Raw genomic sequence first — 23,774 nt, 5'->3', positions numbered from 1 at the left:
TTCTTAGATAAGTCCCTTTAACATTTCATATAATAAGGGCTTGGTGATGATGAACTCCTTGAATTTGATCTTATCTGAGAGAACTTTATCTGTCCTTCCATTCTAAATGAAAGTTTTGCTGGATAGAGCAATCTTGGTTGTAGGTCTTTGGATTTCATGACTTGGAATACTTCTTTCCAGCCCCTTCTTGCCTGTAAGGTCTCTTTTGAGAAATCTGCTGACAGTCTGATGGGGACTCCTTTGTAGGTGACTGTCCCCTTAGCTCTTGCTGCTTCTAGGATTCTCTCCTTCATTTTAATTTTGGCTAATGTAATGAAGATGTGCCTTGGTGTGTTTCTTCTTGGGTCCAACTTCTTTGGTACTCTCTGAGCTTCCTGGATTTCCTGGAAGTCTATTTCCTTTGCCAGATTGGGGAAATTCTCCTTTATTATTTGTTCAAATAAGTTTTCCACTGGTGGCTGTTCCTTTCCCCCTTCTGGTACCCCTATAATTCGGATGTTGGAGCGTTTAAAGATATCCTGGAGGTTCCTAAGCCTCTCCTCATTTTTTTGAATTCTTGCTTCTTGACTCTTTTCTGTTTGGCCATTATTTGCTTTCTTCTGGTCCACTCCATTGATTTGAGTCCCAGTTTCCTTTTCATTGCTATTGGTGTCCTGTGCAAGTCCCTTCATTTCAATTAGTTTCACCTTCATATGTTTCTCTAATTTGTGGCTATAATCAACCAGTTCTGTGAGGATCCTGATCACCAGTGTTTTAAACTGAGCGTCTGAGAGTTTTGCTATTTCTTCATCACTTAGATTTATAGGCTCTGGGGCTTTGAGATCTTCTTGAGCCATTTTTGGTCTGTTTGCGCCTGTTAAGTCTGAGGAGCGGAGCCTTGGACTCCCAGGTCACTGGGTTGTGACGCTGTATGTGGATGCGGGGTCAGAGCGGGGAAATGGCGGCCCCCTTTGCTGTTTCTGGCAGCTGGGTGAGGAGCAGAGCCTTAGGTTGTTCACCAAGGCAGGGCCACTTAGGTCACTGGATTATGACGCTGCATGTGGAGGCGGGGTTAGAGCGGGGAAATGGCAGTGCCCTCCTACGCCGCATGCCGCTGGGGCTGCTGGCTCTCGTCCAGTGGCCCACTCCCTCGCTTGTCTATCCACACACGAATGGGCGATCGCGCGACCACAGTCAACCCACAGCCCTGCTTCCTCGCTGTTTCCCCACGATTGCTTGCTGAGTTGCCCACAAGATTCAACCCTGCGCCTGGATTCCGCACGCCTGAGTCCATCTGACCCAGTTTTCCTGTGCTACCCTGCTCTGACAGCTGCTGGTTTCGCCCTTCTTACCGGTCAGGCTGAATAATTTGTTGTGATCAGACTACCAAAAAGTTCAATTTTCTGTGTTCTGGCTGTGTTTTCTGTTGCTATTATTTAGTTGTCTCTAAACTTGGTGGTGTGAGGAAGCACGGCGTCTCCACCTATGCCTCCACCTTGGCAGAAGTCTCCACAGTCAAAATAATGTTAATTTAGTATTTTTTCAAGGATCCAGACAGGGTTCAAATGAGATGCATAAAATTTAATTCTTGAAATGTATCTTAAATCTATCTTAAACTAGAGTCTCTCTCTCTCTCAGCTTGGTGATTTCAGGTATTAGTCTTTAGTAAGATGTATTCTTAGGTGGTATTTTGTACTGCTGTTATGAAGCACGTCATGTCTAGTAGTTTCTCCTTTTGAATTGTGAGCAGTCATTGGTAATCATTATCTAGAGCCATTATTTCACAAGAGGTTACAAACTGGAAATACAGTCATCCTGGCATGCCTTCTACATTTATGAGTTGGAGGGTTTCTAAAACAGTAACTTGCCCTTGCAAAGTATTTGGTTAGTCTGCAGTATAAATATACAGGAAAGGGGGAATAAATGCTTCCATTTTTCCTGTATGTACAAGTTTTTAAAAGTAATTATTTTTGTAGCATCTTCCAAAAGAGAGCAGTGAGATTTTGTTTTGTTGTTTAACATTAGTATACATGTCTGGGTTTAAGGATTTTGATGTGTTTTGATCCATTTCAGTTATTATTCTTATTTATGCCCAACTTGACTAGTGGGAACCTCTTCCATTAGTCTAATAAGGGAAGAACACATAAAATTATTTATGTTCAGATCATTCAAAACTGCCTGAAATCTAGCCGATTGGAAGTCCTACAACTAAGATATAAAGAAGCATAAATGCTGAGACTGGTTGGAGGAGCAGAGACGTGGAAATGGCTGGTCTCACACCTACATGTGGCAGAAAAATCGAGAGGTATATCTCAGCTGCACACGTCCCCCCTGAGGAGTGAGGGGTCCCACACCTATACCAAGCCCTCCTGCCAAAAGTTCCAGTGCTGGGAAGAGAAGTTCCCATAACTTCTGGCTGTAAAAACCAGCAGCGATTGTGGCTGAGTGATAGGGAGGGTTTCTGGAGTCCCAGACAGTTCCTACTGAAGGGCCCACACATACTCGGACTCACTCCCTCTGAATTTCAGTGCTGGTACAGCAGCTCAAAGGGAGCCAGGGGGGTACAGGGAAGAACTGAATTGTCTAGTATTAGAATGAGAGCTAGAGGGCAGACGTGCTGGCAGAGGTTATTGTTCCTTTTCTGAGTACTTATGGTGCAGAGTTCTCAGGCAGGCACCTCATCTGACTCTCCATCAACCTGGGCTAAGGCTGTTAGCTCTGCCCTGGTGATTCCCTGAGACCCCGTACCACTAACTGTCTGGACCATTCAAACTGTTTTTAGAGGCTTTTCCATATGAACAAACTGCCTTGGTTCATGCTTCAGACTTTTCTAAAATCTCTCAGACAAGCAGCATGTGGCCTCTGCATGCCCTCTACCTCTCACAAAGTGGCCCCAGGCCAAGGACTAGCAATAGATGGCCTTTTTTCACAGCTTGGCCTCTCTTGGGCACTTCCAAGTCCAGCACAAGTAGACACTTCATAGTTCATGCTTGGTGGCCCAGGAAGAACACACCTCCTGACACACCTCCTGACCTTGGCCTACACCTCCTGAAAGGCCCCAGAACCGGTGAACCCCGTGGATAGGTTCAGACTATGTCAAAGCACCACCCTGCCACCTCCACAGTGACATCCTCACAAGGCAAACTCTGTGGGCACCAGATTCCCATTGAAGTAAGTCCTTCTCTGAGGAAAGGGTCTCTGCACAGCAGATCCTCCATGGTGGTCCTTATAGATTGGCCTGTGGGCCATTCTCTCTCATTGACATGTCAACAGTAACCAAGGCTCAACTACATCTGGAGGGTGTACTTAGCCCACACAGGAGGATGCACCTGGAGTGCCCAGTTCAGGTGAGTGGGAAGGCTGTGCCCCTGGACCTTAGTGAATACCTACTACATAAGGGCACTCTGCCAGGACAGGGAGACGGAGCAGCTCTATCTAACACATACAAACAAACACAGGGAAGCAACCAAGATAAGAAGACAAAAAATGTTCTGCCATGGCCAAGTGGCTCAGTTTGTTGGAGTGTCATCTCATATACCAAAGGGTTGTGGGTTTGATTCCCAGTCAAGGCATATACCTATGTTGCAAGTTCAATGCCCAATTGGAGAGCAAACAGGAGGCAACTGACTGATGTTTCTTTCTCACATCAGTGTTTCTCTCTCTGTCCTTTCTTTCCCTTTCCTTTCTTTCTCTCGAAAATCAATAAACATATCCTCTGGTAAGAATTAAAAATAAAGAAAATGAAGTAAAAGAAAATAAAGAAACATGTCCCAAGTGAAAGAACAGAAAAAAACTTTAGAAAAGAACTAAATGAAATTAAGACAAGTAATCTACCAGATACATAGTTAAATCACTGGACTTAGGGGAAGAGTAGATGACCTTAGAACTTCAACAGCATAAAAAAAGACATGGCAGCCATAAAAAAGACTCCATCATAAATGAAGGATGCACTAAGTAAAATGAGGAATAATTTACAGTGAGTCAACAGTAGAGAAGATGAAGCCGAAAATCAAGTCAGTGATTTAAAATGTATAGAAGCAAAATAACCCAATCAGAACAGCAAATATATACATATAAATCCAGAAAAAATGAGGGTAGTGTAAAGAGTCACTGAGACAGATTCAAGCATACCAACATTCTTATCATGGGGGTGCTGGAAGGAGAAGAGAGAGAGCAAGGAATTGAAAGCCTGTTTGAAAAATTAATGACAGAAAACTTCCCTAACCTGGTGAAGGAAATAGACACACAAGTCCAGAAAATGAAAAGTCCCAAACAAGATAAACACAGAGGCCCACACCAAGACACATCATAATTAAAATGTAAAAGTTTAAATTCAAAGAGAGAATCTTAAAAGCAACAAGAGAAAAGCTGTTAGTTACCTACAAGGGAGTTCCCATAAAACTGTCTGCTGATTTCTCAACAGAAGTTTTGCAGGCCAGAAGGGATTAGCGTGAAATATTCAAAGTGATGAAAAGCAAGAACCTACAACCAAGATTACTCTACCTGGGAAAGCTATCATTTAGAATTGAAGGACATATAAAGAACTTCCCAGACAAAAAAAAAAAGGTTGCCCTGGCTGGTGTGGCTCACTGGATTGAGCACCAGTCTGTGAATCAGAAGGTTGCTGGTTCTATTCCCAGTCAGGGTACATGCCTGGGCTGTGGGCCAGGTCTTCAGCTTGGAGCTTTCAAGAGGCAACTGATGGACGTATTCCTCACTCATCAAAGTTTCTCTCCCTCTTTCTCCCTTTCCTCTCTGTCTTAAAAAAAAAAAGCCAAAGCAGTTCATAATCTCCAATCTAGTATTAAATGAAATGTTCAAGAAGAAAAAAATAAAAAAAGATAAACAATAAAATGTCAATGAATGCATATCTATCAAAAATTGAATCTAAAAAACTAAAAGAACAAACAGAATAGAAACAGACTCATAGCCACAGAGAAGATTTTTTTCAGTTGCCAGGTAGGACAGGCTTGGAAGATTGGTGCAAAAAAGTAAAGGGATTAAAAAGTACAAGTTGGTTGTTACAGAACAGTCATGGGGGTGTAAAGTAAGCATAAGGAAAATAGTCAATAATATTCTAATAACTATGTATGGTGTCAGATGGTATGAGATTTACCAGGATGATCACTTAGTAAGATAATGTCTAATCACTGGGGTGCACTGGACACTCACAAAATATTGTATGTCAACTGTAATTGAAAAATAACAAAATGATTTTTAAAAGTCTCAAAACAATTAGCCATGTAGGATAGATATTTAAAATGAAATGCTAGTTTTTCATAAAGTTAAAATAATAATAATAATAATAAAATAATATTCTCTATGTTCACAGAAGATAGGATAAGCTCTGTAGGAAATCCCAAAGCATTCATGAAGCACTCCTGGAATGAATAAGCAATTACAGCACAGTGTTAGGAACCAGGTTAATACACAAATTCATTCACTCTCCACCCTATGTAGTGTGGCTCAGTTGGTTGGAATGTCACCCTGTGTACCTAAAAGTCATGGGTTCAAGTCCTGGTCAGAGCACATGCCTAGGTTGCAGGCACATACAAAAGGCAATTGACAGATGCTTCTCTCTCACATTTATGTTCATTTATGTTTCTTTCTCTGTCTTTCTTATCGATAAATGTATTTTCAGGCAAAGATTTTTTTAAATGCAGTCACTTTCCTATATACCAGTAATGAGAAAGTAAAACTTTAAATTAGAAAAGCAATACCACTTATATGTCAAAATGAAAGACTTAGGTATAAATCTAATCCCCAAAATAAAATATTCAGTTTTCAACCTAACTAAATATGTAGAAAATCTTTATGAGGAAAACTACAAAACTTGGATAAACGAAATCAAAGAACTAAGTAAATGGAGAGATATTCCATGTTCATGGATGGAAAAAACAATATTATTGAGACATCAGTTCTTCCCAATTTGACCTATAGATGAAGTGCAATCCTGAACAGTCCAGTGAACTGGTTTATGGACATCAGCAAACTGATTCTAAAGTCCTATGGAGAGATCAAAGGCCCATAACATCTAATACGAAACTGAAGGAATATGAGGTTGGATGACTGACACCCCATGACATCAAGACTGATTATAATTTAAAATTTCTGCTCTGCAGAGACAAGGCAAACCACAGATTGGGAGAAAATAGTTGCCAAGGATATATCATTTAAAGGACTGTTATCCAAAATATAAAGAGAGCTTTTAAAATTTAACAGTAAGAAAATAAACAACCTATTTTTAAAAAATAGGCTGAAGAGGAAGAAGAGGGAGGAGGAGGAGGAGAGGAAAAAGAAAACATTGTACGTGGCAAGTAAGCAAAGCAAACACGCATGGCCCAGACACAGGTCCCTCAGACATTCTTTAGTGCTTTTTATTTTTAACTTAAAAAAGCTAATAATACAAAAACTAACCCGTCAAGATGTCACACTGTGATGCTGACCCTGTTTACATCAAGCCCGAATAGATCGAATGAAGTATAGATTTTATAATTTTGAAAGTACTCTTAAGGCATTTGGGAAAATGTACTTATGTATAACATCTTTATTCTTAGTGATTCTGGATAAATGATGTGTGACAGTAACTTCCTTTTGGGTTAAATTATAAGCTATTATGTATTACAACATGATTGAACATGTGTCATTTCAAACTGAGCCCAAGACAAATGACATAGTTCAAGTTACGCTTTTTATATTTGAAAAGAAGACAACAACCTTGAACCATCACTAAATCCCAGAGCAGAAAGACGGATGTATCACATATTCTAAATATCATTGAGTCAAAGGCAATGAAATTTGCTATATATTATGGTATTTGAGAATATATGAGAGCTGTTTAAATGTACTCTGTGGTTCAGTACCATGAAGTCCTGATACAGCCAGTTGATGCTTCCTGTCATCAACCTGCCAGGAAGCCTTCGGAGAGCCATTTGTCCCTGGATCCAAATCAAATATGTACCCTAACTGTTAAAAAATATTTTGTTGGAGTAAATGACCGAGCTATCTTTGACAGGACTGCTGAATGAGTTATGACAATGGTTGACCATGTTGGGCCCTGGGGGCAGTATTACCAAAAAGAAAAAGACAAAAATCTGTTCTAGAATTTCTAGCGGCTGATCTTACATAGAACAAATGCATCGTTTTTTCTGTGATGAATCTTAGCTGAGGTCCAAGGTTCTCGGACTCTTTTATATTGGAACATAGCAGGGTAGAGTTGCTGTTCGTCCTGTGTATGCTTAAACCTGGTGCATAACATACTTATGAATCACAGACGAGCTGAGGTTTAATGGAAAGAGGAGGAAAAAATAGAAACCTGACTTACCTGTGTTCAAATATCAGCATTACCACTTATTAGGCTCCTAGTTTTATAAAGCTGGAAAGTAATGTCTATCTTTTGCCACGGTCGTAAAGGGTAATGGTGAATATTAACTGACTGACATGTTGTAGGCATTTATAAAAAAATATTATTGTTATTATTATTATTATAACAATAACAGGCTCCTTCTAAAATTGCTAGCAAACTCTTATGAGGACAAACAAATGAAAAAAGTCACAAGTCCATAGGAGTCAACCAACCTGGAAATACAAAACCTGCTTGAAGGCATTCAAAGAACAAAAGCAGCAACGCAATGATAAGTAATAGTAACAATGACAATAGACCTGCTGTGTCAATCAGACCTCTCTGCCCATTGCTCTCTAAACATTCAAGTTTTTTCTACTATTGTATTTAGGAAGTTATCAGAGATTATTTTGCCTTTGGGCAACTTCATATCCCAGATATGAAAAAGAACCTTTTACCATTTTGCTTTCTTTAAGCAACTATGTTTCTAAATTCATTTTAAGCTTCCCCTCACTCCTTTGAGCAGCATAGTAACTCTATACACCACAACTTATGTGATGGCTCCCTCTCCTTCTCCCACAGCCACCCCTTATCCCCCAGCCCCACAAGCTCGCCATTCAGAAAATGTGAACACACATGTTTATGAGAAGCATGCTCAGTTTCTCTGAGCATCTGAATTTCTGGAGCAGGCAACAGAGAAGGAACAGAGGAAACACAGATGGGGTTTCATTTCCCCCAACACTGCTGCATTGCTGTGATTTTCTGCAGGTCTGAGGCCCATGGAACTATGTAGACGGCCATGACTTTTCAAAGAAAAAAAAGACTTAAATTTTAGTTTTATTGAATTTCTTTTTATTTTATTATTTCTCTACATTTTGTTTTAGGAAAGTTCTGGGAAAATATAAAGATTTTACCCATGGGGGAAACCTGCTTAAAACCACTACTTAGTTTTTAGTGTTTCCCCCCCCCCAAAAAAAAGGGTTTTCTCCTGAAACTTTGGGAGTTTACTTTCTTGCAAAAGATGGGCTTTCTGAAAAATTTCCATTGGCAGGAGTCCAATGCCATAACGACTTCAAATTAAACTCTCATTGTTTCTCTTTCTCTTCCTTGGGGCCACAAGCAATTCTTTCCTCAGAGTGTTAGATTCAGTTTAACTCAGCAAGTTTCCAGAAGTGCCCACAAAGCTACAGAAGACAGAAATGGGAACTTTGAGCCTTGAAAGATGCTGTTAGGACTTGTCCTTTCATATGTCGAACACAGCGCTGCCCTCTCCAAACCCCCAGTGTTCGGATGAGTGTGGGGACTCAGTGGAGGCCAGAGTGTTTGTGGAGGGAGGTGGGGATGCCGGTGCCTCCTGAAGATCATGGGGGCAAAAAGAGTCTGTTTCCCAAAGTCTTGCGTGGCTGATAAGGAATTTCATACGTATGTATAAAATTATTGCCCAAAATTGTATCTAAAAATAAAATCTGATAAGACCAAGTATTCTAATGAAGTGATTCTGAAGGGTAAGAGGAGGCAGTCTGGCTCCCTTGCCCAGATGTCTGGGTAACTAAGGGGAGCAGTCTTCCTGTAGCCTTCAGGGAGCCTGATAACTAGTGTTCTCACAGCCTTGAGACTGGGTCCGAGCAACTGTTCCCATAACACGAAGTGGACTCGCATGTGCAGAATCATGTTATGTTATGTAATGTTCTGGCATCTTGCCAGCTTTGTTCCCCTCCAGCACTTAAACAGGTAGGGACTCGCTGTTGGGTAGGAGGATGATGAGAGACACATGCAAGGGGACGGGTGCCATGATGGGTGTCACACTGGAGAGCAGGGACCATGGCGTGTGCCACGCAGAGACATGCAGATAGACATGCAGCGCGCAGTGTGCGTGGCTCACCCACCCATGAATAAAGGCACACCAAATGTCCCAACAGCCCCATGAATGTTATTCTGTCTGTGCAAAACCAGGGACCTGCCTGGCCTTGAACGATCACAACACAGACTCAAATTCAAGACTACCTGGAAGAAATGCTGGTTCAGTAAGCTGAAAACATGGACACTCTCACAGAATTTATCTCACCCTCTAAATATATTTATAATGCTACAGTTTTCTCATCCGGCATAAGTATACATGTCTACCAGCCACAATTATTTTAATTCTATTTAATGTTTTCAAAAGATGATTCTACAAAACACTGAGGATTACTTGGGGGAATTGCACGCAAGGAACCTCCACAGTCAGAGGGAAAGGGCAGAAGCTTTTCTCACCATCTCTGCCCTCAGTGCTCCCCGACCCCAACTCAAACACGCAGGCTCTCGGGCAAAAAATATATGTAAAAGCAAAATACATACATAAAGAACAGAAGCTTAAATCTGACCAAAGTAGTCAACTTTATGGGACAGGAACATTCAAACAGGCAGAAGGTTTCACATTTGGGTACCACACATGAAAATTCAAGCTTGCTCCTCAGAATCCCTTGGCTGGAAACTGCCTTCTCTACTCCGGAAGACAGGCGGTCACATGTGACTCCGACATGCTGTCAAGCATTTTGTTCAGGGGGCTCACAGCCCTTCACTGTGTGTTCCTGTAAACTTGCCTTTCTTGTCATCTTTGGAGCTCATTTACAGGTGGGTCTCTTTATTCCAGCCATGCAAAGATGATAAAATTGTTGTAATCTATTTAGAGGCCACACGATTTAACACAATTCTACTTTCATTTCCCTGCACCTTATACATAAAATCCATTATGCTATTTTATAGAGGCTACTATGAAAGGACAGTGGTACTTTACTATTTCCTAACCTGTTAGCAAGACCACAATATTTTAACAGGAACGAAGAACCAAATGCAAATTTCCATTCTCTTTGTATAACATTTATGCAATGAAGAATGAATTGAGTACATGATTTTTCATTTCTGGAGTACTAGGGCTAGCTAGTAATACATGAGCTGCAAGAAGCAAGCATCCATCTATCTAACTGCTAAGAAATGAAATGTCACTTAGAGGGACTTGTTCTTGCCAGCACACTCTTTCATGGAATTCTCCATCAAAAAAGCAGAGAAAAAAGTAATTCCTTTTCCAACTGCATTATATCATAGCACAGCCACCCTGCTTCATCTGTTCTGATTTCGTTCCTACATGTAGTGTACAGAAGCTCCAGTTTTTCAAAGAAATCTCATTTGATTTTATTTTTCACTTGAAATAGATGATTTTTGAAAAGAAAGAACAAAAGAAAAAGAGGGAAGGAACTCTTTCTTCAAAAGAACATTAATTTTGTTTCTCAATAGCTGTTGTAGTTCCGGGCTGACATTGTTCTCACTGTGGATCCCAGGTGGCGCCGCAAGGGCTGTGTGTGTGTGCGTGTGTGTGTGTGTGTGTGTGTGTACACACCTGGTCTGTTCACACATGTTTTTTGTGCAAGTTATTTCTCGGGTGAATCAAGATCTCCAATTTTAGGTAACTTAGGACTATAAGTCATGTTAATAATAACAAAGCATGTACTGTACTAGGTGGCAAAAAAACCTGGACATTCTTTGTTTAGTTTTTAAAGGCACTGCCATTTTTTTTTCAATATGTTCCTCTGCAAAGTAATAGACAATCCCTTTTTTTTTCTTCTGGTGGGAATGCTTTTTTTTAAAATATATTCATTTAAAACTACCAAACTTGAAGAACAGGCTTACTTTCAATAAACTAATTTTAAAAGCATTTACTTGAAATAATTTAGATTTCGCACTGGCTGCTGTGGCTCAGTGGATTGAGTGCCGGCCTGCAAACCAAAGTATTGTGGGTTGGATTCCCAGTCAGGGCATGTGCCTGGGTTCAGTCCGGGTCCCCAGCTGGGCACACAGGAGAGGAACCAATTGAATTATCTCTCACACATCAATATTTCTCTCCCTCTTTTTCTCCTTCCTGTCCCCTCTCTTTAAAAATAAGTGAATAAATAAAATTTAAAAAGCTAAAATGAATTGATTTCAAGGAAAAGATCACAGAAGCCCACCATACTATCATCTGTGCTTTGTGAAGTAGAAGTATCTATAAACATTTTACTGATCTTCCAAAATTCCATCTTCCAGTAATTAAACATATGGTTACATCTAAGTAAAGTAACACCTCTTTTGCTGGACATCACTTACATATTTACTATTCCCAAGAGCCGAATTTGTCCAGATGACCAAGGGATTTGCTTTTAACCTATCAAGGTTTTTCAAGTATTCCTTGAAAATTTTACCACATAGGACTCTGTTTTCTTAAAAGACCAATATTAAGCAATTTAATAATTTGAACATAATCTGTCCTTTATGGGATAGATTATGGGATACATGTGGGGTAATGATAACATTTGATTCACAAGAGTGTTTTCAATATTGTAAAGCCAGTTACATCACAGGTGGCAAACACAAGGCCCTCAGACAGAATCCAGCCCTCCACCTTGTTTCTACCCAGCAGCAGTGCCAAGCTCCTTGTCCCTAGTCAAGGAGTAGTTACATTTACACAGCCCTAAAATTATATTTGGCCCTTTGAAGGCAGCCACAAGGCTGATGAGGCCCCTGATGAAAATGAATTTGACACTACTGACTTAACATCATTGTTACAAACATCACAAACCCTGCCCTTCTAGCTGCAGGTCTTGTGAACCAGCTGAGGCGTGTAAAGTTATCTAGCCTAGCAGTTCCTCATGCTGCCCAGGTGCCTCCTGTATGAAAATTAAGGAGGGCATGGTGAGGAGGAGCCCTGTCCTTACAATCGATCTCTCGCTGCTGCATTTTGCTTGTAGTTAAACTTACTTCTCATAGCACTGTGGCCCTCCTGGTGCTTCCCTTCAGTCTTTGGGTATTGTGTGTATTGCTGTTACAACCTGGAAATTAGAGCTAAAGCTATTAGCATTTCAGGTAGCAGGACCTGATGAAGTCTGAGGACTTGGGTGCTGGTGAACAGCTTAATGGTTTAGAGGGTAGCATTGTGCTGTTAGGGCGGCCTATCAAATTGTGAGCCTTCCCTTTCTCTGCCTTCTGACTCCTTCACTGAGCTCCAGTTGGTGGAAATAGCCAGGTAAGCAACCTTTACATTAAAAATGCCTTACTGTATCTTTTTGGTTTAAGCAACATCATTTGTCTTCTATTAGCAACCATACGTTGCTAGGAATACATGGACTAGGAATCCACGTGCTTATCTCTTCTTATGTTTCACATCGCTTCTCTTCCTGGACAGCCCCGTTCAGATGGCCACTGCCCCTTTGACTGCATATCGCTCAAGGGCGAACGATAAGAAGTAAGTAAGACTGTTCTAAACACTGTGGCATTATACTCTATTTATTGATTAATTTTTAAGAGGGAGAGAAAGAAAGAAAGAAAGAAAGAAAGAAAGAAAGAAAGAAAGAAAGAAAGAAAGAAAGAAAGAAAGAAAGAAAGAAAGAAAAGAGAAAGAAAAAACCATCAATTTTGTTGCTCCACTTATTTATGCATTTGTTGGTTAATTCTAGTATATCCCCTGACTGGGGATGGAACCCGCAACCTTGGGGTAGTGCTCCAATCAACTGAGCTACCCAGCCAAAGCAGCATTATACTTTAAATGGAAGCAGTTTTCAAACTTGTTTTGACATTAGAATCCCTTCCCCCAGTTCCTCGTTAATGAAAGTGAAGCAGAGCAATATCCCACTTACTCAGCATCCTCTCCTCTCAAAAACTGGGCCTTTTAAGAGGAGCATCCTCAGAGCCTAAAGCCTTTATTATCTATCTCCCAAACAAAATATTTGCTAATTTTTAAACTCAATTAATCATTTTTTATCCTCCATAGTAAATCTAAAAGAGCAGGATAATAATAAAGAAAAACATTTTAAATATATTTTATTGATTATGCTATTACAGTTGTCCCATTTCCCCTCTTCATTCCCCTCCACCCTACACACCCCCTCCCCCACCATTCCCCCCTTTAATTCACATCCATGTGTCACAAGTTCTTTAGCTTCTACATTTCCCACACTACACTTGCCCTCCCCCTGTCTTTCTTCCCACCATCTATGCTACTTATTCTGTGTACCTTCTCCCCCTCTCTCCTCCCACTTCCCTTGTTGATAACCTTCCCTGTGATCTCCATTTCTGTGTTTCTATTCCTGTTCTAGTTGTTTGCTTTCGTTTTTGTTTTAGGTATGGTTGTTAATGATTGTGAGTTTGCTGTCATTTTAATATTCATAGTTTTTATCTTCTTTTTCTTAAATAAGCCTCTTCAGCATTTCATGTAACAAGGAATTGGTGATGAACTCCTTTAGCTTTGCTTTGTCTGGGAAGCACTTTATCTGCCCTTCCATTCTAAATAATAGCTTTGCTGGCTAGAGCAAAATCTAGGTTGTAGATCCTTGCTTTTCATCACTTTGAATACTTCTTGTCAATCCCTTCTAGCCTGCAATGTTTCTTTTGAGAAATCAGCAGTCTTATGGAAACTCTTTTGTAGGTAACTCTGTGCTTTATTCTTGCTGCTTTTAAGATTCTTTGTTTATCTTTAACCTTTGGTATTTTAATTATGATGCGTCAGCTTCCTGGATTTATATGTCTATTCACCAAATTAAGGAAGTATTCTTTCATTATTTTTTCAAATCAGTTTTCATTTTCTTGGTCTTTCTCTTCCCCTTCTGGTACCCCTATTATGTGAATGTTGATATGTTTGAAGGTTTTTTTTTAATTCATTTTTGCTTGCTGTTCTGATTGAAAGTTTTTTCTTCCTTATGTTCCAAATCATTGATCTGAGTCTTGGCTTCACCCAGTTCACTGTTGGTCCCCTGAAAATTTTTCTTTATTTCACTTAGTGTAACCTTCATTTCTACCTGGGTCTTTTTTATTTTGTTGAAATACCCAATGAATTCCTTGAGCAACCTAATAACCAGTGCTTTCAACTCTGCAACTGATAGATCTCCATTTTGTTTAGTTCTTATTCTGGAGTTTTGATCTGTTCTTTCATTTGGGCCATGTTTCTTCATCTCCTCATTTTGGCAGCCTCCCTGTGTTTGTTTCTATGTTTTAGTAGAGCTGCTTTGCCTCCCTGTCTTAGTAGCATGACCTACTATAAAAAAGTGCACTGTTAAGTTGGGTGGGGCAGAGTCTTAGGTAATTTCCAGGGTAGGGAAACCCATGTGAACCAGGTTGATGGAGTCTCCAATGTGGTGCCATCACTCCATGGCTCTGTGGGGGTCGGGGCTCAGAAAGGGGACAATGCTGCTGCCTGGCCTCTGGAGTTTTGTCCAGGAGGAAGCTGTCCCTGGCACTTGCCCTGATGCCAGACAGTTTAGATTCTTCCTATGTGCCACTGGGGCCCTTCAAGCTGCTTCCCCAGTGCTGGAGCCCAGAGGGAGTGAGTCTGCATAAGTCCTAACTCTGTTGTGGGGCCTGTAAGAGAAGACACCTGAGACTCTGCCCACAACTTCTTCCACTGCCCAACCCCCACTGGTTTTTACAACCACACGTTATGGGGACTTATCTTCCTGGCACTGCAACACTGGGCTGGGTGGTCTGGTGTGGGGTTGGAACCCCTCGCTCCCAAGGTATTCCTCCCAATTTTTATTCACCAACCATGGGTGCAGGACTGCCTATTCCACATCTTTGTGTTCCAGCCCCTTCTTGTCTGGATGAGTGTGACTTCTTTAATTCATTGGTTGTTGGACTTCCATATACCTCAATTTTCTGATGATTCTAGGTAAGAGTTGTTTTATAGTTTAGTTGTAATTTTTGCTGTGGTTGTACAAGGAGGTGAGCCATGTTTACCTATGCCTCCATCTTGACTGGAAGACCCAAGAATAACATTTTAGTAGCTCTAACAGATGACCGTGAATACTATCTTCCCTTATGAAGGGAAGCCAACCTTCTCCCACATTTTGGAATGTTAATGTAGAGCTTTTTGTTTGTTTCTTAATCTTGACAGATGTATGTATTCCTCAACGTTGAACGTTCTACATGCTCCTCAACACCTTCCATCCATTAGAGAAGTCAAAGTATTCAACTCAATCCTGGTCATCTTTAAGGTAAGATCAGCTGGGATCCTATTACGGGGCTGGTTTTGATAAACTATCATATCCTATTTTTAATATCTCAGCATTGACTGTCTTAAAGTGGTTTTCAACTTTTCTTTTTCTACAATGGGGAAATACTAAGAATATTGGAATGAGAGTGAGAAAATGGAAGTTACTGTGACAGTCAGTGAAATAATATTTGTGAAATGTCTTTGAAAATGTGATGTATTATTCTTTGATGTATAAAGAAGTTTTCACGGAGGGCCCATTTTGTGCCCAGCGCTGTTGTGGGCACTGGGGATGGAGCAGCGAATAAGACAAAGTACAGGCACGCCTTGGAAATATTGTGGTTTGGTTCCAGACCACCATAGTAAAGCACATCCCATGACTCTCTGTTGATCACAGGGTCTCGCCTTCAGCTTGTAAAAAATGCAACATCTTTGAAATACAATAGAGGGATGTGCAATAAAACAAGGTATACTTGTATCTTTCCTCAGAGCTTACATTTTAACAGAGATGAATAAATCAGTAGATTTACTATTGTTTTTATTTTTATTATATTATTACCATTATTAAAGAGAGCAACTTTGATTACTTGCGCCATGCATAACATTTGAATTATGAACATAAAAAGTTTAAAGTTTGAAGGTGAAGACTTTGGTTTGTGTCCTGGCTCTTACTGCATAGTGCCTGGATATATCCACAAGCAAATCCTTTTATTTCACCAAGGACAGTTTCTCATTTATGAATATGGGACAATTATACTTAAATCACAGGAGTATTTTAAACATCTTAAAAATAATGAGAGCATATTTTGTGCATTTTTAGAACTGCATAATAATTCACATATTTAGTCCTATCATTGTTAATATGCTGTCTTTTTATAGAGAAGGACTATGCACTACTGTCCTTGCTGAAGCTAATTTAAGATACCTCTTTTTTCCTAGAAATATGTTTTTAAAAATTAAGTAAATTAGAAACAGAATTGTCCACAGTTCCAAATAACATAAATTGTGTTTATGTGACAACATTGAAGCTATATGCATAGCCAGAGTGAAGAATAACTATTCACATAACAGTTCTCCATTGTTCTGATTACAAGCTTATACATGGGGATGATTCATGGTTTACTTGCTTTTCAAGTCACAATTCCAAGCAGCATCATTTGTCTTCTACCAGCAATTCTACATAGCCCAAGAATCCGTTTGCTGATCTCTTGTATTTCATATAATTTCTAGTCTTGCACAGTGCCATTCAGACTATGACAACTCCAAAGGAAATGATGCAAACAGCCTTAAAAATTTTTTTTAAAGATCTTTCATTTACACCTATTTCATTCTCACAGTTATCTAACCCAGTGCGAGTCTTGCTCAATACTGGGTACAGAGTAGCTTCCTCTATAAATTCTGTCCACTGAATATTATAGCACATGCGTGTTTATATTTTACACATCAAACACCAATTCAATTCCAGGAGAACCTATGGAAATGTGTTTTTATTACTCACCAGTAAAAATAGAAGTAGAGAAATTAAAGGACATTTTAGGAAATAAAATCCTCAGAATTTGGTGATGGATTAGATGTCCTAAGGAGGGATGTCCTCCAAAAAATAGCTTCTGCCTTATGGCTTATGTGAATGAATTATTGAATTAAGGGATGTTGAAAGAGGAGCAGTTTTGTAGGGAATGGAATGAAAGATCATAATTTCAGTGTTATACAGGTTGAATTTGAGATGCTTTTGATATATATGTAGGGTTTACATAAAGGATCTGAAGCTCTCTTGTGAGTTTATGTATAGGAAATAGTTGAAATTATGGGTATGGATAAGATCTCTTCATGAGAGAGTATATAGTAAGATGAGGGAAAAGACAGGCACAAACTATTCTATTGTATGGATATACTGCAATTTATTTACTCATCCATCAGTTAATGGACATTGGCTTGTTTCCACCTCCTGGCTTTTATGAATAATGGTGCTGTAAATATTTATGTTTTCTTTGGAGATATGTTTTTATTTCTCCTGGATATGTAACTAGGAGTGTAGTTGCTAGACCATGTGATAATTCTGTGGCTAACTTACTGCCCAGGTTCTTCTAATGGGTTCTAATTTCTCTCCGAGTTAAGCCAGAATACTTGCAGTAATTATAAGCTCCTGTGTAATATGGTCTCATACGACCTCCGTGGTTTCACCTCTTACTGTAACTCCTCCCCTGGCTCAGTCCTTACTCCTCTCTTTCTGGCTCCGTGAAGACACCAGTCACACTCCCTCTACTTATCTGTTTCCATTTCCTACAACAGACTTCCCAGTATATCAGTAAGGTTTGCTTCTTACCCCCTCATGTCTTTATTCCAATGTCTCCCTCTCATTGAGGTCGTCAACACTCCCTGGCTCTCTTTCCTGCTTTGTCAGTGTCTGGGTTTTTTTGTCCATCAGACCTACAACTATTGAATGTACTGTGCAATTTGTTTTGTATCTGTTTCCTGGACTAGAAAGCTAGTTCCATGGAGCAGGGGTTTTTGGATTCCACTAATGCTGTATCTCTGGGCCTAAGCCACATAGTAGGATTATAGTAACAGTCAGTGGACAAATGATTCAATGTGTGTGTGTGTGTGAAGCCATGTTAGAATAGGTAGAGGAGTGAGTGGGCATGAGGACCAGTCACTGTGAGAAGATGACATCTGCAGTGAGTTTGAGAACAAGAGAGGGGTTGTATACACATAAGTCTCTCGGTCTTCCCTCCTGTTACTGTGGATAAAGGGTTCATGCTCCTAACTAAGGCCAAATCTCCACAGGCACCCCAGGTCCTGTGGAGAGAAAAAGGTTTTCCTCTACCAACTTAGGTCCAAGTAGTAAGGCGCCTGAAGAGTAACTGATAATAGAGTAACTAGAGAAAAGGCAAGATTTATTTTACCCACATACATGGGAGTTGCTTAGTGAAGAGTAACTCACTGAATAGCTAGAGCTAAAGGTTCAGGTCAGCATAACAGAGGCTGGGTTAGGGCTTCAAATGGGAGGCTCTGGAGGCTTCTGTTGGGCTCTTTGATGCTAATGGAAATGGGCAGTCTGTCTCCTCCCTGGCTGGGTAATTCCCCACTTTGCTGGAGGGCTAGTGTGGCCACTGAATTCTTCCTGCTGCTAAGGGTCAGTCTCCTTTCAAACAGGCAATTCCTTCAGAGGCAGGGTCAATGGCACTGTATTTCCAGTTCTGCTTGTTTAGATAATGTTTCTTTTGCAGCTGCTGTCTGTTCAGGTGTCTTCAGTTTGAAATAATCTCCAGCCCACTTTGCTGGGCTGCTAATTTCTTCAGTCCCTTCCCCTTAACATGATGAACAGAGCAGGGTGCCACTCACCCAGAAGATGTGTGATGCTCCCTTGGAGCAAGCGGAACATGGCTGGCTCAGGGCCCTGCTAAGGACCTCAGTGCTGCACCTGTCTCCACTCAAACCTGCATCATCCTGTTACATACAAACATGCTAATTCTCCCCAGTTTTAAATAGAATAAACCCTCCCTGACCAGTGTGGCTGGGTTGGTTGGGTGTCATCCCCCAAAGCAAAAGGTACACTGGTTCAATTCCCAGTCAGGATGCATGGATGGGTCACTGGCTTGTTCCCTCGATGGGGTGCCTCTGAAAGGTAGCTGATTGATGTTTCTCTCTTGCATCAGTCTTTCTCTCCCTCTTACTCCCACTCATCCACTCTCTCTAAATATAAATAAATATTTTTTTAAAAATTAAATAATAAAATATATGTAAATAAATAAAACAAACACTTACTTTTGATAAGAAATTTTAAATGTGTACTGACTATTGGATGGTATCTAGGAATCACTGTGAATGCAGTCACAGGAGACCCCGGGCTGCAGGCAAGGACAGCAGACCACACAAAGGCAGTAAACACAGAGGCTCTCGGCTCATCCCAGTTATGAAAAGTCCCAGCTTCTTCTGCAAGGATCGAGCCTGCTCAGAGAGTAAGAGGAAAAGCGAGGGTTTAGACTGGGGGCCACACCAGCCTCGAGGTTGCCTTCAAAGGCCCGAATGTGATTTTAGGACTGTATAAATGTAACTACTCTTTAACTAGGGGCAAGGAGCTCCGCATTTCCACCAGGTGAAAACTAGATGTGGGTCCAGATAAAACAAGGTGGAGGGCCTGGATCAGCCGTCTGGGCTTTGTATTTGCCACCTGTGGTTTAGACCAATGAAGGACCTGGAGAAAGTGAGGCAAAGGCCCAGAGAACCTGCTCTGAGACTCCGAGAAAGGCATCTGTGCGCCCAGATGTAAAACCCAGCAAATCATGATGTTTCTGGAACATTACTCTTGTGCTTCGATAAAACATTCAAAACTGGGCTACGTACACATAAATACATTAAAAATATTTTGTCTCAAGAAAACTTTGACTTAATTTTGAACTCTCTAAGCAGTAGTTGTAGATTTAATCTATTGTAGTAAATCATGAAATAGAAATGATCAGCGACTTGAAGAACTAGGTTAAATATTCAATCCTCAGTATTGACTATATGATCTACCAGAAGCAAATAGCTTTTGGAATAAAAGAGTAAGCATAAATATAATCAACTAATTTGTCAGATTCACCAAATACCATATTGATGTTCTAAAATCCAATCCCCAGGGCAGCCTCAGATTGAGAACAAAAATGAGAACACCAGTACTTAACTTCTATAACCTACTTAATATCGACAGGCTTAGATGCTCGTAAACACAGCCATGAGATTGTCAATCCTGTACCTTTATTTGTCTTGCTTGCACAAAGCTAATTTTCTATTAATTTTCTACTGAATTTAAAATTAGCAAATGTGTTTCCATAAATGGATATCACCAAGGTAAAACGAAAAGTTGATAAAAGATAAAACTCTGTTATGATTGTTGCTATTATGTTACTGTTCTTCTTGGTGATGGATTACGTTATAAAAGCCCCTAAATGTCAGTGCATTACTAATTCCCAGATACGTGACTGTCATAGAGAGGCAAAGTAACAAAAAAGCATCAAGTTGGAGTTCACAGACAATGAGAAGCTGCTCTAACTCACTAAAGTACCGTGGCCAAATTTTCTAAACTGCCAGACTGACTGAAATAAAAATATCTGCTGGGGCCAGTCTCCAATATGGGCAAGCCAGGCATGGACCCTCTCTGTTGGAGACTATGGCCAAGGGGTGAGGCAGATACAATTGTGTGATAAAAAATTTGGCTGCCTATTGTCCCTGGATCCTGGGAGAGAGCCTCTGAATCCTTGGGATTTCCCTTGAGAAAGGAGTATCTTTGTTATATATACCAATGAGGTGACTCCTGGTGACCCCCTACATAATTTCAGAATCTGGGCCGCCATGCTGGAAAGACCAACAATGTGATTAGAGGACGGAGGCTTTGAACCATGAGTTATAAGCCCACCTTTCTAACCTCTGAGAAAGGGAGCATAGGGGGAGGCTCAAGACTGAGTTTGATCACACAGCCAAAGATGCAATCAATCAACCCCATGGAATGAAGCCCCAGTGAAAACCCTGGACATCTGAAGCTCAAGTGAGCTCCTAGGTTTGTGTGCACAGCAGTGTGCCTGAAGGTTGGTGCAGCCTGTGGACAGCGAGCATTTTTGTCTGGGGCCCTTTTAGACCTCACCTGTATGTCTCTGCATTGGTCTAATCCCAATTTGTATCTGTAATAATAAATTCTCATATATATATATATATATATATGTGTGTGTGTGTGTGTGTGTGTGTGTGTGTGTGCTTTGCAAATTTCGTGAGTCTTTGTAGTAAGTTATAGAACCTAAGGAGGTAGTGAGAACACTCAGATGTGTAGGGCAGTTGGTCAGAAGTGCCTGCAGCCTAGGATCCCTGGAGCTTGCAGCTGGTCTGAAGTAGTGAGGGAAGCCTTGTACCGGAAGGACTGTGCCCTCATCCTGGGCTCTCTGACCTCACTCTGGATAGTTAGTGTCATGAATGTGTGGCAGACACAAAAAGACTTGAGCACCGTGCAACAAGTTCGAGGAGGGAGGCACGCTCTAAGAGTGTGCCCTGGGCACACAGGGAGGGGCACATAGCTCAGCCCCTTCTCTAAGCACAAGGAAACTCAGCAATTGTCACTGGAGCTGACTCTGAGAGTGCTTATTTTGTAACACTTGAAAGTAAAGAGGAGAAAATAAAATCACCCAATCCAAGCTAAATCACAGTTTATGTTTTTGGCAAATTTTCTTCTACACATTTTTATGGATTTTTATATATTTGAGGTAATATAGCTCATTGTTTTTCTTTTCATTTAATATAAGCATTATCTCTTGACATTAAAAGACTTATCACATGTTTTATGACTCATTTTTATTTTAATAGCTGTCTTCTATTCTACCACACAGATATAATGCACTTTGTGTCCAGTAGTCCCCAGTATTCACAGGGGGTGGGGGGATACATTCCAAGACCTCAGTGAATACCTGAAATTGTACATAAGCCCAAACCCTATATATACTGTTTTTTTCCTACATATACATACCTATTGATAGCATTTAATTTAATAATTTGTTCCAGTAATAGATTAACAACAATAAGTAGTAAAATAGAATAATACAGCAAGTTTATACTGGAATGAAAGTTATGTGAATGTTTTCTCCCACTGTTTATATTGTACTCACCATTTCATTTAAAGGAAGCACTTCTTGGCCTTCCTTGGCATGTCCACATTGCCAGCATCATTACTCTTGAGCTTTGGGGCCATTATTAAGTAGAACAAGTCACTTGAGCACAAGCACTGTGATACTGAGACAGACAGTCTGATCACCAGGACGCCCACACAGTGATGGGTGGGTGGGTAGAGTATGCAGCATGGAGATTCTGGACAAAGGGATGATTCAGTCCTGGGTGGGATGGAGTGGGATGATGTGAGAGCTCATCATCACACTCAGAACAGTATGCAACTGAAAATGTGTGCATTGTTTATTTCTGACATTTTCCATTTAGTATTTTTGGACCACAGTCGACCATGGTAACTGATGCCATAGAAAGCAAAACTGTGGATAAGGAGTACCGCTCTTCCTGACTTTGGACACCCAGGTTGCTTCTGGTTTTTGATATGACAAATAATGCCAAGATGAATATCTTTATGTATAAATCTTTGTCCACACTTTTCATTATTTTCTTAGGAGAATTTTTTTGAAGTCTGATATTTACTTGTAATGCTTAGAAACTCCTCTCAATGACTGGACTCAGACTGGAGGTAGAAGCTCTCAGAGAGGACTGCCTCCATCTCTTGGCGATCTGTTCTGGTGTTTTCTTTACCTCCCCTTTCCCAATTCCTTTAACCGGAAGTTTAGCATACTCTGCAACCACTTCCCTATTTTCCTTAGAACACCTTTCTGCAGAGCGATATCCTGGCATTGTTGCAAGAAGTGTGGCATAGCCTAACTCTGAACCATGGGCACCCATCCTCCTTACCTTCTTTGCTCAAGGGCTTTCTCCCGGCATACTGGTGGACATCATCCTCTTTGGAGAGACTGAACAGTGTGTGAATCCTGCAAGTTCTTTGGGGTTGCAGGTGATGAGGGACAGTAGTATCAGTGAATTCAGGAATATCTTTCTCCCTTCTTTTTAAACCATCCTGTTTTAAAGTGCAAACCACGCTCAGTGCTCCCCTTCCCACGCTCAGTGCTCCCCTTGCTCACCTCTCCCATTTCCTTTATTAAATAGCAGGTTTCACTTTTTAATACACTGTGGAAATGTTCGTTGATACTGTTCCTTACTTTCATCTCCTCATCATGACCCCAAGAGAATGTAAGTTCCATGAGTGCAGAAACATTGTTCTGTTGACTGCTTTTACCTCACTCTGAGGACAGTGTCTGGCAATAATAGGCTCACAGTAAACACTTGTTAAGTCAGTGCATGAATGAATCAAGAAAAACCATTATAAGCTTATTATTTTTTAGAGTTCAGAAGGTAATTCCCAGAAGACCTAAAAAACTAAAAGGGGTAGAAATTGCTGTTGGAAATGGGCCTGAACATGAAGAAGGTATTGTGAAAAAGGGGTGTTTTTCTTTTTTTTTTCTTCTAAGTATATTTTATTGATTATCCTATTACAGTTGTCCCATTTTTTTCTCCCTTTATCCCGCTCTGCTGTGTACTGCCAACATCCCCGCCATTAGTTCATGTCCATAGGTTGTGCATATGAGTTCTTTGGCTTCTCCATTTTCTATATTATTCTTAACCTTTCCTGTCAATTTTGTACCTAACAATTATGCTTCTTATTCCCTGTACATTTCCCCATATCCTCCCCTTACCCCTCCCACAGGTAACACTCTACATGATCTCCATTTCTGTGATTCTGTTCCTGTTCTAGTTGTTTGCTTAGTTTCTTTTTGTTTTTGTTTTTTTAGGTTCAGTTGTTGATAGTTGGGAGTTTGTTGTCATTTTACTGTTCATACTTTTTATCTTTTTCTTTTTCTTAGATAAGTCCCTTTAACATTTCATATTATA

This window comes from Artibeus jamaicensis, unplaced genomic scaffold (assembly GCF_021234435.1).
Source record: "Artibeus jamaicensis isolate MK-2021 breed Jamaican fruit bat unplaced genomic scaffold, CSHL_Jam_final contig_402, whole genome shotgun sequence".
In the NCBI taxonomy this organism is placed as follows: Eukaryota; Metazoa; Chordata; class Mammalia; order Chiroptera; family Phyllostomidae; genus Artibeus; species Artibeus jamaicensis.
The sequence above is the reverse complement of the archived record's forward strand: the minus strand, read 5'-3'. Positions refer to the sequence as shown.